This window comes from Papio anubis, chromosome 4 (genome assembly GCF_008728515.1).
Source record: "Papio anubis isolate 15944 chromosome 4, Panubis1.0, whole genome shotgun sequence".
In the NCBI taxonomy this organism is placed as follows: Eukaryota; Metazoa; Chordata; class Mammalia; order Primates; family Cercopithecidae; genus Papio; species Papio anubis.
In genome coordinates, this window is record NC_044979.1 from 171,463,638 (window position 1) to 171,481,648 (window position 18,011).

The 18,011-nt window shown below is 43.7% G+C and overlaps 1 long non-coding RNA gene across 1 annotated transcript in view; it reads right to left on the reverse strand.

Moving 5' to 3' along the window:
• Nucleotides 1-313: 313 nt before the first annotated feature.
• LOC103882607 overlaps nucleotides 314-18,011 on the reverse strand; it is a 43,374-nt gene continuing 25,676 nt past the window's right edge. Inside the window, exons 3-4 of the long non-coding RNA XR_002520827.2 lie at nucleotides 5,113-5,188; nucleotides 314-1,271 (exon numbers count right to left, since the gene is read on the reverse strand). This is a non-coding gene — a long non-coding RNA (uncharacterized LOC103882607). The remainder of the gene's footprint in view (nucleotides 1,272-5,112; nucleotides 5,189-18,011) is intronic.

Sequence of the window (18,011 nt, forward strand, 5' to 3'; positions counted from 1 at the left end):
CTGTCACCATCTTCTTCTGACAATATCTTCCCGATGGTTTGAATACAAGTACCAGGCCAGGCTGAGCCCACAGAGGGCACCAACCAGACAGGCCACTCAGAGGAGGCCAGGGTCAGACCTATTGGATCCATGCATGCTGCATACACATTGGTGTGCACACACACACACTGCATGAGCAAGCATAAACACACACACACTCCTACTTACTTACCTCCTCATTACACATCATGCACACACACATCCCTACCTGTGTACCTCAATTACACATCATACACCTACACACTCACACACACAGCCTTTGACAAACTGGTGTGCGCACACACACACACACACCACTACTTACCCCTTCATTACACGACACACATCTGCACAGACACACTCCTTCCCACATACTTCCTCATTACACATCATACACACACACATCCCTACCTGTGTACCTCAATTACACATCATACACCTACACACTCACACACACAGCCTTTGATAAGAATAATTTTATGAGATAAATGAACAACTGATGGCCATTGTCATTAAACCAAGCTTGTTCACCCCTGATTTCAATAGTGTCGGCTCCCCAAAAAGGAGGCTGGGTCAATGCTGCTGTGTCAGCAGAAAGAACAGCGTGATTCCAAATGAAAAATACCCAGAGAAATTACAAAGAGAGTTATGGTGATTAATCAAATTGGAAGACTTAGAATTTACCTTCAAACAGGATTTGTCTAACGCCTCCATTCACAAGAGCATTAAGAACGTACACATCAGGACAGAACAGTGGCCCAGTAAGACCTCCATCCAGACAGCTCCAGCCTGTCCTCTTGTCACAGGCCCCAGCAAGGACCTCATGCCACTCCTCTCCACCTCTCCTAGGTCTGCACCCAGTGCTCTGTCATCCTGGTAGACTGTAGGTGGGGGTGGCCATCACCCCATTGGCCAGGACAGTCCCACTTACGCCTCTTGCCCTGGCAAAATTGTTATTAGCACTCTCTTTTTATTCTAAAAAGAGCTTTGGTCTGGATAATACATTACATGGCAATTTACCTGTTGGAATGTTTTCTCCACCAACACACCTTTCCTACCTGTTCAGTTGCAGTGTCAGTGTAAACATGGGATGCTGATCCTTGCATAGCCCCGTGATTATACATTGGCCCTGTCCGTGGTTCCCAGAGGCCAATGTGGACACCTTGTAGACCATGTACTTGTTGTCCAAGGTAAATGGACCACACGTGCCTTCTGCCTTCTACCTTCCATCTTCAATCATGTTGAACTCGAATCTGCATCAGACACACAGGTGAGTGAATATTCAACAAGAGAGAAGAACTCTAATGTATTGAATCCTATTAATGGATCCATAATACAAATAATTATCCGTAAGGTTAAGGAAGATAGTCAGCTACTCAGTAGTAAGTAATCACTGAAACCTTTTAAAGAAGCTCAATTCAAAATTCAAATGGGGTGAAATCCACGAACATCTTTATTTACTTTTAATACTAGTAAATGTAGAGAAGGTGGCAGAGCATAGTTCACATGAATTATTAGAACCGACATTCAAGTGTAAATAAGCCTTTTATTTATAAATGTCATCTGTCCAAGTGTGTCATGAAGCTGTCACCTCATGGCAGACACTCAGCGAGTATTCATTGGCTCATTTATTCACAGAACGAAGCCATTTCTCAGGCTCCATTTGCAGGCAGCATCACAGGTGGTGACGAGGACAGGTGGGGATCAGACATGCCTCTCTTAAAGCCTGGCTCTGCCTTATTAGCTCTTGGCTTTGAACAGTTCCTTCACCTCTCTGAGTTTGTTTCCTGCCTTTGAGTAGGGATAATAGCAACCAATCCCTTAGCATCATTATAATACTGCATTTAAAGTCCTTATCACAGTCCCTGGCACTGAGAAAGCTTTCAATCTTTATTTTTACCTAAAAAATTCATATTGTGCTTATTATGTGCCAGGCCCTGTTCTAAGCACTCAGCGTATATCAGTTCATTTCATCCTGTTAACGACCCCATGGTATAATTTTTTTTTTTTTTTAAAGACAGAGTCTCATTCTGTTGCCCAGGCTGGAGTGCAGAGGCATAATCTCAGCTCACTGAAACCTCTGCCTCCTGGGTTCACACGATTCTCCTGCCTCAGCCTTCTGAGTAGCTGGGATTACAGGTGCATGCCACCACACTCAGATAATTTTTGTATTTTTAGTAGAGACAGGGTTTTACCACATTGGCCAGGCTGGTCTCGAACTCCCAGCCTCAGGTGATCAACCTGCCTCAGCCTCCCAAAGTGCTGGGATTACAGGCATAAGCCACTGTGCCCAGCTGACCCCATGATATAAATATAGATATTAGTATTGTTCCCATTTTACAGATGCAGAGCTGACACATACAGAGGGTAAGTCCCTGCTCAGAGTCCCACAGCTGGTTGCCATCCAGTTAACCTGGCTCCAGACTCTACTCTCTTCATGCTGCACTAGGCTGCCACTATGGTTTGAACGTGTTCCCTCCAAAATTCAGGTGTTGAAACTTAACGGCCAGTAAAATGGTATTTGGAGGTGGGGCCTTTAAGAGGTGATTAAGCCATGAGAACTCCTTTTTGATGAATGGGTTTAAAGGCCCCAGAGGCTTCACACAGCAGTGTTTGTCACTTGCTCTTCTACCTTCCACCAAGTGAGGACACAACATGCCTCCCCAACAGAGGGTGCAGCCCTCACCAGACAATCCAACCCACCAGCGCCTTGATCTTGGACTTCCCAGTCTCTAGAACTGTGAGGAAATAAATTGTTGTTCTTCATAAATTGCCCAGGCTCGGGCACTCTGTTTTAGCAGTATGACATGGACGAAGATAGCTGCTATTCCATTTCTCAATATTGCTGGAGCCCACATGGAGAATTGCTAGAGCTCATAGAGGCCAAAAGCCCAGGAGCTAAGTTAGAAGCTCACAAGTAGTGTCCGTAGCAGCACATGGACTTGAGCAGCACAGTTACTGCTCCCACGATCCCCAGCACGGTGATCCATAGAGATAACCAGCAGCCAGATCATTCCATCTTAAACCCAGATGGACCCTGAATTATCTTCTATTACTTAAAAAAACAAAAAAAAAACAAAAAAAAACAAAAAAAAAAACCTGCTTATCTTCATTTTCCCTTTTGCACTGATACAAACAGATGTGGAGAGAAGATGCATCCAACAGCACCATATCTCCAGATAAAGAAGCAACGCTGAATCATTCCTTCAAAGGGAAAGTGTTTCAAAGAACCTGCTGCTTCGTTCAACCTTTACTTCAGAGACACATTCAGTGGAAAATCATAACTTAGTGATAGCTTGAAGGACTTGCTGAACTCACTAGGGTAAGAGTAGGTGGGGGATAGGGGTCTGGTATGGGTTTGTATCCCCTCAAAAAATACATGTTGGCATTCTAACCTCTAGTACTTAATTTGAAGTAGGATCTTTATGGAGTAATCAAGTTAAAATGATGTCATTAGTGTGGGTTCTAATCCGATACTACTGGTATCCTTACAAAAGGGAAATTTGCACACAGAAACAGACACAAATAGAAGGCAGATAATTTGAAAAGACACAGGGGCCAGGTGCAGTGGCTCACACTCGTAATCCAGCACTTTGGGAGGCCAAGGCAGGAGGATTGCTTGAGCCTAGGAGTTTGAGACCAGCCTGGGCAACAGAGGGAGACCCCCATCTCTACAATATATTTAAAAAATCAGCCGGGTATGGTGGTGCATGCCTGTGGCCCCAGCTACTCAGGAGGCTGAGGCAGGAGGATCACCTAAGCCCATGAGGTCAAGGCTGCAGTGAGCCATGTTCATGCCAGTACACTCCAGCCTGGGTGACAGAACGAGACCCTGTCTCAAAAGAGAGAGAGAGAGAAAGAGAGAGAGACAGAGAGAGAGAGAGACAGAGAGAGAGAGAGAGGGAGAGACAGAGAGAGAGAGAAAGAAAGAGAGTGGGAGACAGAGAGAGAGAGAGAGAAAGAAAGAGAGTGAGAGAGAGAGAGAGAGTGAGAGACAGAGAGAGGGGGGAGAGATAAAGAGAGAGAGAGACAGAGAGAGAAAGAGAGAGAGAGACAAAGAGAAAGAGAGTGAGAGACAGAGAGAGAGAGAAAGAGAGAGAGAGAGAGAGATAACCATCTACAAGTCAAGTACAGAGGCCCAGAACAGTTCTCCTCACAGTCCTCAGAAGGAAACAACCCTGCAAAGAACTCATATGAGCTGGACAGTGGGCAGAGACTGGACAGTGGGCAGAGACTGGACGGTGGGCAGAGGCTGGACAGTGGGCAGAGACTGGACAGTGGGCAGAGGCTGGACAGTGGGCAGAGACTGGGAGCTCAATGCCCCCAGGCAAGACCAGCAGAACCCCACCCTCAGCATCAGAGGGTCCACATGCTCTGAGCGGAGGCCTGATGTTCATCAGCAGAGCAGCCGCTGCAGACCCAGGGTGAGTGGCCTAAACTCCCAGCTTCCCACAGAGGAAGGGCCAAGCCACACAGCTCAGCAAACATCCATTTCCTTTCTCCTTCCTCCCACCTGACTTGCTGACTGAGGAGACCCTGAGAGACTCCCCACTCTCCCACTGGGGTCACCTGAGCATTGAAGCCAAGAAAAGTCCCATCCAGCTCCGCTCCCCTGGCCAGCCCTGCCCAGGCAAGAAAGCCCCTTGCTCTAGCACTCCTATTTCAAACCCCCACCCTCTTGAGGTTTACAGTCATCACCACTGATGCCTATTTTATTAAAACCTGGGACAGGGGTATGTTCCCCTTCCACAGGTTCCCTTCCACCTAGATTAACCCTTTGCCTAATTGGCAGAGGTGAATGAACACAGTTGAACCTGAGGGTGCTACCCCGAGAAAGCAGAAGTCCTTTCCTGTACATTCTTTTATTATTATCTTTAAAGACAGGGTCTCCCTGTGTTGCCCAGGCTGGTCTTGAATTCCTAGCCTCAAGAGATGCTCCTGTCTCAGCCTCCCAAGTAGCTGGGATACAGGTGTGAGCCACCACGCCCAGCCTTCCCTGTATACTCTTCTCTTTGTCCTTGACCTCAAGCCTTCCCTAGCAAGTAACTATAGGCCTATGTACCCCAAACCTCTGTGCGACTTCTGGTTACTTACCTATGAACACTCCACTCTGCCCCCTTAAATTTCACTCCTCTATGTGCTCAGTGATGGCCATTGTGGAGCTGGTGCCCTGGAAAGAAAGGATATATGTGAGTATCAGGGATGATTTGCACTCTGTTAAATATTGCATTTATATTCAGCACCAGCTTGAATTAAACCCTCCAGATTTGTAGGAATTACCTTTCTTACTGAGGTTTAATTACTTCTATGATGTTGATCTACCAGGAGAGAAAAGAAAATGTACAAGACATAAATTTTAAAAACAGAAAAGGGAGCACCAGACAGCTGACAATATTTTTCTTAATACAGAGCATACAGATCCTAATTGCCTTCAAACAGCTATCACCCTGTGGATGAAATAGAGATATCTTTATTTTTAATAAACAACAAGAAAAGAATCTTTTATGCAGTGTTCGCGTGGAAGCACCAAACATCTTGCCATGCCAAGGATCAAATAATTTTATTAATTGACCAGTCAAAGCCTTAACCATTTCTACTGTAGTCCAAGAATATTCAATAACATGGGGAAAATATTTGTACAACAATGTTAAGGGGTAAACGGTAGAATTCAGAATTAAATATTACATAATATATGTATAATCACACACAATGATTCTGTACAGGCACAAAAAAATGAAATACTTTAAATAACGGTCATTATAGCTGACTGATGAGTTCCAGGTGATTCCAGCACGTTTCTGTATTTTCCCAATTTATTAAAATAAGCTTACATTACTTTTTTAATCAGAGAAAAATGTTACATTATATCTTAATCATTTAACAATTATATATTTACTTTATAAGTATATGAATTCAAATTAATTTTACATACCAGGCTGCTAGCCCATTAGGTAAAATTTTATAACCCCAAAAGTTATTACAAACTGTGTACTGGAACCCATAGAAGCTCAAGATATATAACTGCAAACAAAAATTAAATAAAATATATGAGGTGTTATCACTTCAGCAAGGATAGTTTTTGGTAACTGATTCTGTTTTAGTGTGCCACTAGAAATATATCCTCTTCGTTTATGTCCTCTCTTGCTTTCTCTGAGCGTATAAAATGACAGCTTATGCGGAAATCAAGTCGAGGTCAAATTACCAATATTCTGTAAGTGGCTGGAGGTCAGAATTACCTTCTAAAGAGCCCTGAGCCCCCGGAGTGAGTTTCTATTTATTCAGCATTCTACTTCCCAATCTCAGCTAACCAAAAAAAAAAAAAAAAGGAGAAAGGGGGAAAATGGGTCCCAAGCTCAGGGTTCAGCCTGTGTTTTCAAATAACCAAGAAAAAGACAGGCAGGCATATGCAGGCACAACCAGACAGAGTACAGGGTCGAAGTCCCTTGTATTTGTAAAGGCAAGTGTTTGATTAGTTCCATTCAGCTTGAATAATTCTAGTTATGTGATAAAAGAAAAAGAAAAAAAATTGTACCCCGGCAAACAGCTAAAAAATCCTTAATGGGCTTTGAGGGCTCCCTATAGTCATTATATTTTTAATGTAATGGGCAGCCACCATGCGCCATGCCTACTGCTAGAAACGTTAAGATGCCATGATGGGTGAATGTGGCCCTAGATCCTTGGAAGAGCGGGGTCACTTCTTTCCCAATTGTTGAATCTTTTTATGTCTATTTTTGGTTTTAATACATGTTATGGAAGCATAATCGTCCTTCCAAAAATACTTGGTAAGCAACATTGGTTTAATTGTGTATAAAATTTATTTTAGCTCTAACGAGGCATCTGGATCACAGATTCCTATAAAGGTTGCAAAGTCAGGCCCCGAGTGATACAGTCCATGGGACACTGCCTTTCCCACCCCTATCCATTCCTCCTGCTCCTACTCCCAGCTGCCTTGTGTGAAAAGGTCAGTTGTACTGGTTTACCCAGGATAATGAAACGTCACTTTGAATGAGCTGCTATAATACTATTTTTACTGCTTTTGCATGTTCCTTTCTATTTTTATCTCATCTTTGAAAGATGCTTCACGACATCTTTGCAAGATGAATGGAAAAGGCAACGGGGCATGAGTTGAAATGTGGACTATGCTAAAGCTTTACAACTCAAGACCAAATTCCACATCGATACTTCCTATTGACTTCCATAGTCTGCTTGCTGCTTTCCCTGCCTCCTCCACCCTATCCCACCCCAACCCCTTCACATGGACTTCAAAAATTCAAGTCCGGCAGGGCATGGTAGTTTATACTAATCCCAGTGCTTTCAGAGGCCAAGTCAGGAGATTACTTGAGGTCAGGAGTTCAAGACCAGCCCAAGCAACACAGTAAGACCCTGTCTCTGCAAAAAATATAAATAAATAAAAATTTTAAATTAGCTGAGCATGGTGGTGGGTGCCTGCAGTCCCAGCTACTCGGATGGCCGAGGCAAGAGGATTACTTGAGCCCAGGAGCTTGAGGTTATAATGAGCTACGACTGCACCACTGCACTCCAGCCTGGGCAACAGAGTGAGACCCTATCTCTAAAATGAGTGAATGAATGAACGAATAAATAAATAAATGGATTAATTTAAAAAACAGTCAAATCTGATAATGATATTACCCAGCCTAATCCTTTCCAATGGTTCCATGTCACTTACCAAAGACAGTCAGAACTGCTCATGCGTATTCCAGGCCTTTCTGGTCATTCCTGCTGGCTCCTTCCCCACTCCTGCAGCCAATGTGATAGCCCCACACCTGTGTGCATGTATTCCCCAAACCCACACCACCCTCATCCCACCTCATCACCAGAAGAGCAACTCCTATCTGCACCAGCATCCCATCTTCCATGAAACATGTTTCTCAGGAAAATGTTTAATTAGGAAAGAAATTTAAATCAGTATCTTCTTGGAAGAATACTGGAGGGATGGGCTTGGCCCTGGAGAGAAAGTTACACCCAACCTTAGAGAATCTTGCCTCTGCTTTTTCTTTTATTCAGTACCCAGTAACTACTGATGAGGTGGACTCTGTACCACACACTGATTTCACTACTAAAGCCCCAGGAGAATAGACAAGTCCTGGAACCAATCCGGGCTGGCAAGATTTCATGGGAAAATGTGCACAGAAGTAAAACATGCAAACACGTATTTTGAGTCCTTGTGAAATACACTTCTGCAGAAGTATATCTTCCACTTTTATCACATCACTGTCCCCAAGAACATTTGGGGAATAAGGTGGCCACTCGGAGAGTTAAGCTGCAAAACCATCAGACAATACGTATAAATGGCAGGTTTAAGAGAAAGAATAGCTCCCAGTCCAGCAATCCTCCCACGGGGATGGATTACCATGTCTAAAGATAAAATGTGCTTCTTGTAAACTAGAGTGGCCAGCCATGGAAGCTGCCCAGCCTGTGCGCAAATGTTGGCAGGCCCCATAGAAGCACGGTGCAGGGAAGGGGCTGGCCCAAGGACTCCAGCTGCCTGGCCCAGGGGCAGCTCTATCTAAATGAAAGAGTGTATTAATTTCCTAGAGCTGCCATAACAAATTAGCACAAACTGAGTGGTTAAAAACAACAGAATTGTATGGTTTCACGGTTTTGGAGGCCAGAAATCTAAAATCCAATATCATCAGGGTTAGCTCCTTCTATAGGCTCTGAGGGACAAGACATTCCATGCCTTTTTCTAGCTTCTGGGGGCTGTCAGGAATCCTTGACACTCCTTGGCTTGTAGCTTCATAACTCCAACCTCTGCCTCTGTCTTTACATGGCCTTCTTCTCTTCTAAGGGCATAGAATTTGTAAATTGTCATTGGATTTAGGGTTCACCTAATCCAGGATGATTTCATCTTAAAATCCTTAACATAATTACATCTGCAAAGACTCTTTTTCCAAATAGGGTCACATTTATAGGGTTCGGGTGGACACACCTTTTGAGTGGCTCACCATTCAACCCACTGCAGAAAGCATCCATTATTCTGATTGAGCCTTCACCACTGACACTCCCAGTTCTGAATCCAAGCTGATCACCCTTCTTTCTGATTGTGATTTCATTCCCCAGGTAGTTAGACCTGCCTGGCATTCTTGAGAATCCAGGCTCTCTGCAGTTATATTTCTTGTGAAAAATCAATGGATTGGAGATCTGGTTTTACACTTGAGTCTCATGAGAGAAGCATGTGTCTGTGCTAGAGAGAGAGAAAAAAAAAAAAAAAAAACATCTCTTAATGTGTTGACCCAATCCTCTCTGAGCCTGCCAGCCTGGGGCCAAACCCAAGCCTGGAAAATTCTCTAAGGTAAGCCATCCTGGGAGGCCCCTGGAGACACTGCCTGTCTGCAAAAGACCTTCTGCTATGCGCTGCCAAGTGAGGATGAAGAATCAGAGCGAACTAGAGCTCCTCAATGAGCCAGTAGTCACCCCAGATCCTTCCACCCTACATCTGTGCTGACCAGTGGGGTGCACAGTAGTGTGCCCTAAGGATGTGATCCCTTGGATTATTCTTTTGGAAGATGAAGAGTGGAGTCAGTCAAAAGGCAGAAGAAGAGATAAAGAAGAACCTTAAAGACCATTCTGACTCCTCATGAACTATCTCAGATTGGGTGATGCCCACCGTTCAAACACAAGTGTGACCAACCTGTGGCCAGGTAGCTGCTGCCTGAGAGGTAAGGACCCTCTCAGCTACTGTCAAAAAAGCCAATAGAAATAGATCTACATTAAGACTTTTTAATCCGTTTTGTGTTGCTAGTTTTGTAATTGCTATTGGTGTTTTTGCATGATTTCCAAAAGATCTGGCTTCCTGGAGAAGCTGGCAGTTTTCCAGTGATTAAAACTATTCTCTGTGATAAGAAAATGATTGGCTGGATGTGGTGGCTCACACTTGTAATCCCAGAACTTTGGGAGGCCAAGGCAGATGCATCACTTGAGGTCAGGAGCTTGAGACCAGCCTGGCCAACATGGTGAAACCTCCGTCTCTACCAAAAAACACAAAAACTAGCCAGGTGAGGTGGCACGTGGCTGTAATCCCAGCTACTCAGAAAGCTGAGGCAGGAGAATCACTTGAACTCAGGAGGTAGAGGTTGCAGTGAGCCAACATTATGCCACTGCACTCCAGCCTGGGCAAAAGAATGAGACCCTGTCCAAAAAAAAAAGGATTAGGAAGTAAGATTAAAGGTCGCAATGACACTATATGTGTGTCCTCGGGGAAGACATTTTAGCGGAGAAATAAAAGCTTGCAGGTGCTTTCATCTGTGAGCTTCCAACAAACCTGTGAGCCTCTGGCAGTAGTAGAAATTCTCAGATGAGATATGAACTCATTTCCAGACCCACAGACATTGAAACAGGGAAGAAGGAGCTAAAGTGAAAGGACAGAGGTAAGGGACGGTTTGTAGCACTAGAGCCAACAACTGGGAACCTCATAGCTCCAACTGAGTCATCCTGGCTCATGCTTCTGAAGTTAATTTAACTTAAAGAAATACTTTTTTCTTTATGGATGAAGTGCATGGGTCTGTGCTGTGTGTCCTGCCCAGCTTCCCTTCATTTTCTGTGCCAAAATCAGCTGAAATGCTGTGTCTGCCCATTACTTTTGGCCAATCAAGTAGAAATGCAGGGGCTAGAAGCTCCAGCACATTCCTGTCCCATTTCCTCCCTGTCCCCTATGATACCAACATCAGCAGGAGATTGTCCAAAACTGGCAGTGGTTTCTGGAGGGAAGGAAACGGCTTCCTAGCGAGAAGGATCAGGGCAAGGGCTATGCATGCTTCTGCGTTTCGTGTCAGACCTAACGCCTCTGTGCCACTGCCCGAAAGAAAAGAAAGATTCTGGAGGATGTAAGTGCTGGAATCATCACATGAACATCTTTAGGGACAATGTTCTAGAGGCCCACCCCTATGGCCCCTTGGATGGGAAATAGCAATATCATTTCAGGAAACATCAATGAATTTAATAACTTAACATTTCCTGTAAAGAGAAAAAGGAAAGAATGACACGTTCAGCTGGCAAAAACTTTGGTGTCTAACATATGCCAACTCTTCCTTCTCTAAAGGCTTCAAAAGTCAAGGCCCATGTGAATACAGAAACATCACTGATTGAGATGACCGTGGTTATTCAATATACTTCTGCCGCAATGACACTTCCAAATGCTATCTAAGAGTTTTTCTGCAAGGAGTTTGGAATCGCTCCTGTAAACCCATTGATATTTTTGTTACATTGCAAGGATTTTCCCCTAAAGTAAGGATCAGACAAGAGCCTTAAATGATAACTTTTTAAAAACCTGCCTGCCTTTTCTTTTAATGGAAGTTTTCTTTTTCAAAGGTGAAGGATGTTGTTTTTCATGAAAGCTTTGTTGCCGCCAACAGAAATTCAAAGTAGAGAGCTAGAGGTGAATCAGGTAGGATTACCTACATTGCTGTTCTTGGAACGCAGCTCCACTTATGGGATAATTGTCAACTATTTTAATATTCTATTTTCCAGGAAAACATAGTCTATGTTCAACAGAAGCCCAGTAAATTCCAAAGCGGACAATCAACAAAGCAGACTCTGTCACCAGGCAAGATATGACTACATCTGGGTCAACAACATGAAGAAATACGTTATCACTGTGTAAATATGAACAGTTCCAGGAAACAGATCTTTGCATTCCCGCCTTTTGTTTCACTGAAACCGGGACATGGAGCTCATGCTTCCAGACAAACGTCAAGTCTACTTTGACCCTGGCTTTCCCCAAGTACACGAACACTCCAGGGAGGCAGAGAGATGCCTGGCTGAAACCAAAGAATCTTCTGGCCACCCCCAAACCTGCCCCTGGCAGTGGCCTATACAAAGTAAGTCTGAGAAATGTAATACATCTTAGGAATGCACCTGGAAAACAGCAATATTATATCCACCCAGGGAAAAGTCTTCCTGGGGATTAGAGTGGGCTCTGAAATTTGAGGCTTCTCAAGCTTTCATAATTGTTATCCCAATTAATGTAACTGCAGACACCATTCTTATATTCCCAGGTACAATAATGTCCCATGCCTTTGAAGCTCATCAAGCCATTTGCTTCAACACTTGAGGAGCCAAGCCCCAAGGTTAACAGCCCTCCACGTGAGCCTATCATCTGCCTGCTGTACAAACGCATTTTCTTTGCATTTCAGTCATGCCCTGACCTTGGAGAGGACGATGTAAAGGGGAACGCCTGATTAACTTTCCATTTATAAACCAATTATTTTACTATTGGCATCTTCATTCTGCAATCACTGACATAAAATCTTTTACAAAACAAAATGTAATAAATGAGAAATCGATTGGACTTTTTTAAAGTTTGCTTTGAAGTCAGCCATTAATAAGAAATGTCCTTTAATAAGAGAGCTCTGTCTGTAGTTCTTTGATGTCAGAGCCCAGCTGTGTGGCTGCTGGAGGAGATGAAGCCACATTCAATCAAGGCTTAGGAACTCTTCCTTGTTCATCTTTAACTGCAAGGACAGGGGCATACTATTTTTCTTTTTCTTTTTCTTTTTTCTTTTTTTTTTTTTTTTTTTTTGGTAGACAGGGGGTCTCCCTAGGTTGCCCAGGCTGGTCTCAAACTCCTGGACTCAAGCGATTCTCCTGTCTTAGCCTCCCAAAGTGCTGAGATTATAGGTGTGAGCCACCACACCCAGCCAGTACCAGAAGTACTGCTTTTCTACTTAAAAAAGAGGGAAAGAATGTTTTCATGTAGATCTTCGCATGCTAAAATCACACCAAAACCTCATGCAAGGTCAATGAAGAACAAAGTTATCTGTTCCCACCACAGAATCTTTGCATTTACTGTCACTGTCCCAGACACTCTTTCCCAGAGGTCAGCATGGTTCCCTTCTTTATCTTCTTCAGTTCGTCATCAAGTGTCACCTTTGGGTGAGACCTTCCCTCACCTCCCTACTGACAATTATGAACCAGCAGCCCTGACACCCGCATCCCTTCTCCACCCTGCTTTCCTCCATAGCACTCCCAGGCTTGACATTCCTTATATTGTGTCCACTCCTCCCTTTTGATTATTGCATGCCTCCCCACCATGAGAATGTAAACTCCATGAGGACAGGAAGATGCCAGCAACACCTAGAACAGAAGCCAACGTACAGCCAGCACTCAATAAATAAAATGAGACATATACATAAAGTATTTACAATGGAAAGTCAAAATACCACTGCCCGTCATGAATAAGTCATTCCCCTTCTCTCCACAAAGATAGACAGTGTGGCCAAGCCACTGCCCAGGTGAGTCAAGAACAAAGAAGAGAGAGAAAAACTGCTCCTGTTCTCCCACATCAGATAAAAAGCACCGTGCCTTCCATGTCACCTGGGAGCCCAGACTCAGGCAACTACCACGATCCCTGCCCACACCTCCACCTGAAACTCCAGAGGGAAGAGGGGTAATGTTCCCTCTTGCTTCTAGTTTGCTTGTGGCTTGCTGGTGAGTTGTATCCAGGGCCAGCTCCATGGGAACTGCTGTAGTCACACCCAGGGTCCCACACTCAGAAGAGTCCCAAGCTTGGTTTCATGCTCTGCTGTGGCCATCTGGAAATTCTTGCCAATTTTACCTTTGAACCTGGGACAGTGGAGCATGCACGTGAGCAGAAGAGATTCGTAAAACCAAAAGAAAAACTTTATATTTTAGTACCTTTAGCAGCATTTTTTCTCTGCTTTTTCAACAAGCAGATCCATATTTTCTTTTTGCACTGAGCCCTAAAAATTATGTAGTTGGTCCTGGATGTATTCATGTTCTTTGTGGAGGGAAAACTTTCTAAGGTGGAGAAAATCCACTCTGTCTAATGGTTCTGTTCTCCCAACTTGAAAGAAGCGTGGTCATCTCTTTTTGGCTAACAACAGCAACAACAAAGCTTAGATTCTATTAAATCCCAAATCAAGGAGAATAATTGAGCTGACGAGTTGCTTTGAAGGAAAGAAATAATAGAGACAATTCTTTTATAAAAATCATTACTGGAAATGCTAAGAGTAGCTGGGAAACTACTTTTGTTGTTGGGAAGCTATTTTTGTTGTTTGGAAACTTCAGAAGGTTATTTATTGAAGTCACATCACAATTTCTACTACATGTGCACCATGTACCAAAAGGGAATTGTCAATCCACCTCTTCCCAAGGGAAGAGTCAGGATTAGTGGACATAAAACCCAAGGCTTTACAAATACTGAAGAGAACTTGGCTATTCAACAATTATGCATATTAATAAATGGCAAAATGCATCATTAATTCTATAACTTTCTAATTTTGAGAAAACTCCGTAGACTCACAAGTTAAATTTAAAAGTTAGATGGGTCATTCACATGTTGAATGATAACGATACCCAAATTTGATAAATTTCAAAAGATCAAAAAGTTCAACTTCATCTAACTTGTGATGGTTAATAATGAGCGTCAACTTGGTTGGATTGAAGGATACAAAGAATTGATCCTGGATGTGTCTGTGAGGGTGTTGCCAAAAGAGATTAACATTTGAGTCAGTGGGCTGGGGAAGGCAGACCCACACTTAACCTGGAGGACATAATCTAATCAGCTGCCAGCAAACATAAAGGAGGGAGAAAAATGTGAAAGGAAAGACTGGCCTAGCCTCCCAGCCTACATCTTTCTCCCGTGCTGGATGCTTCCTGCCCTCGAACATCAGACTCCAAGTTCTTCAGTTTTGGGACTCAGACTATACACACACACACACACACACACACACACACACATATATATCTTCTATTAGTTCTATTCCTCTAGAGAACCCTGACCAATACACCAACTGAGTCATATTTTCCTAATTTGTCAATCCTTCCCTATTTCTCTATCTCTACTATTCTATGAAAGATAATACAAGACCTAGGAAATAAAATCAAACACCTACAGAAGTCAGACATGTAACGTAAACATGTGAACCAGGCTGAACACAAGATAGAAGGGGTAAGACAGTGGGACTGCATGTGTACCTTCTAAAACTTGTTTGAGGCAGAATATTCCTTTGTCAACCAAGCTGGAGCACAGTGGTGCAATCTCAGCTCACTGCAACCTCCACCTCCTGGGTTCAAGCAATTCTGCCTCAGCCTCCCAAGTAGCTGGGATCACAGGCACGCACCACCACACCCAGCTAATTTTTGTATTTTTAGTAGAGACGTGATGTCACCATGTTGGCCAGGCTGGTCTCAAACTCCTGACCTCAAGTAATCCGCCTACCTCAGCCTCCCAAAGTGCTGGAATTTTACAGGTGTCAGCCACCGTGCCCAGCCACTTTTTAAAATCAAGGGATCTTCTGAATCTTTAATCAAGTCAGGATCTTCTGAAAAGCAGAAACCAGGGCAGGATTCAATGTACAAGTAATTTATTAAGAGAAGTGCCTATAAGTCTCTTATTTAGGCTGCTATAACAAAATACCATAGACTAGGTGACTTATAAACAGCTGAACATGATTTCTCACAGTGCCAGAGGCTGCAAGTTGGACATCAGGATGCCAGCAGCAGGGTTAGGTTCTGGGGAGGGCTCTCTTCTGGGTTGCAGGCAGCTGACTTCTTGTTACATCTTCATATGGCAAGATAGGACAAAAGAACTCTCTGAGTATTTTTAAAGGGCACTAATACCATTCATGAAGCTCCACCCTCATGAGTTAATCACCTCCCAAAGGCTGTCACATTGAGATTAGAGTTTCAACATATGAATCTGGGGGGAAAGACATTCAGTCTACAACAGAGAGAACAGGAGGAGCAGGCTACCAGAGATGTTAGACCATCATGTAGGTCTGACCTCCTTGAAGGAGAGAGGGAAGGAAGCAAGGTGAATTAGATGCTTCTTCAACTACAATGCATTTCTCCAGGAAGTTCTGCAAGGCCAATTGGGAGGCCTCAAGCCACAGTCAGAGGCATCTCACCTCTCCCAGAAACAGGCCTGTCTGGGTATCTCACCTTGCTCAGCCATGAAAAGCAAGGTCTCGGGCCAATCAGTGATGGATTTCAGAGCACAGCAGCTGGGGCTGTTGGTCAACGATGCCACCTGCTGTCACAGATCTGAGGCCATTCTCATATCCTCCATAGTGCCCAATAGAATACACCTGAAGGTCAGCAATCTGAGATCGCCCAGGCCTTTGTTAAACTCTCATGCTTCACTCTCTCGCCAACTGTCATCTCTCCACGCCTATACCTCACTACCAACCAAATGAAAGTTTAGCTATCCATTCCATTCAGAAACATGGAAATAATTCATTCCTTGAAAAACGGACCTTGCAGGACCTGTGCTAGGAGCAGACACAACTTCAAAACAAGCTGTCCTTACAGACCTGTTGGAAGTCAGTCACTGGAGTTGCCTTCAGGCCAGAAAGTTTGCATCAGGTGTTCAGGTTGTTCTGTTTCCCCACAGAGGTCACAATGCCCTTGACTGAATGTGGCTCCATGGTTGGATAAGTTATGCAGGAATAAACCACTATTAAAAAATAATAATAATAACAAATGCTTATGCCAGCTTTTGAATCATAAAGCAATTTCCCACCCTTTCCTTTCCATACAGAAAAGTGTTCCCCTTAGGAAACTTCCAGTGATGCCACTGCTTTTTCCATGGATGCAAAAAACAGTGTTAGTGTTGTATTTTCAAAGTTGAGAAGGAAAAAAAAAACAAAAAACAGCACTACCAAATCGAGGACCTGTGAAAATATCAGTGGCAGTGTTGCCACACAGAGGGACTGAAAATATAATGGCTGCATTCCCCAAGGTAGTCTCAAGTTACCAAAATCATTCTGTGGAAGGCCAAGAGAAAATAAAGAACAAAGATCCCTGTAAATACGGAAGCAGTGAAGAGAGCAGCAACAGAAGGGCAGCCTTTCAAAAACACAAAGGAATTATGAAACATGAAGGAAGATTAACAGCTAAAGCTTCACAGGAACCAGAAGAAAACAGGCAACTGTCAGAAAGCCCAGGAACCCTCATACTCAACATGTTCCCCAGAAAACACCCTGCCCTAATGTGTGGGGTTCTTTTTTTCAGGAAACGGAAACCCCATTTCTTCCACTGCACTCATCAGAAACCTGTCCATGTTTGACGACTTCTCTCCTTCACTCCTATACAACACATCACCTGGTCTTCTTGGTTTCGTTTTCTCTTGAATCCACCTACTTCTCTTAACCCTAACGTCCACCCTGGTCCAAGTGAAGGTCACATTTTGCCTACTCTTTAACAATGGACCATCTAACTGGTCTCCTTGAGTCAACTCTTGCTACATGCCCCCATCATTCTCTAAAGAGTCCTCAGTGGTCCTCTTAAAACATAAATGTAATCCCAGGACTTTGGGAGGCTGAGGTAGGTGGATCACCTGAGATCAGGAGTTCAAGACCAGCCTGCCCAATATGGTGAAACCCCGTCTCTACTAAAAATACAAAAAATTAGCTGGGTGTGGTGGCGTGTGACTGTAATCCCAGCTACTCTGGAGGCTGAGGCAGGAGAATCACTTGAACCCAGGAGGCGGAGGTTTGCGGTGAGCCAAGATCATGCCACTGCACATCAGCCTGGGCAACACAGTGAGACGCCTCTCAAATAAATAAATAAATAAATAAATAAATAAATAAATAAATAAATAAATAAATAATTGGGATCATATTGTTCCACTGTAGTCTAAACCTCTCCAGTGGGTTCCAATCCAGTTGTCATCACAAAAACCCTCATGCTTGACAAGATCCTGCATGTTTGTAACCCCTCCCTTTCTAATATATCTGCCCCATCTCCTCAGTACCTACACAGCAACCGCACAGGCCTTCCTCGGGTTCATCAAATATCATGCTCCATCTTACCTCAGAGCCTTTGCAAATACTGTTCCCTCCACCTTTCCTCCCTCTCTTTGCCTATTACTTCCTGCATTTCCTGAAGCGCAGACGCCAGTTCCTCAGGAAAACCTTTCCTAACATGCCCTGCCTACCCCATCCCAGAACAACTCAGTCTATATATATATATATATATATTTAATACTTTTTGTAGCATGGTTGACATTTTTA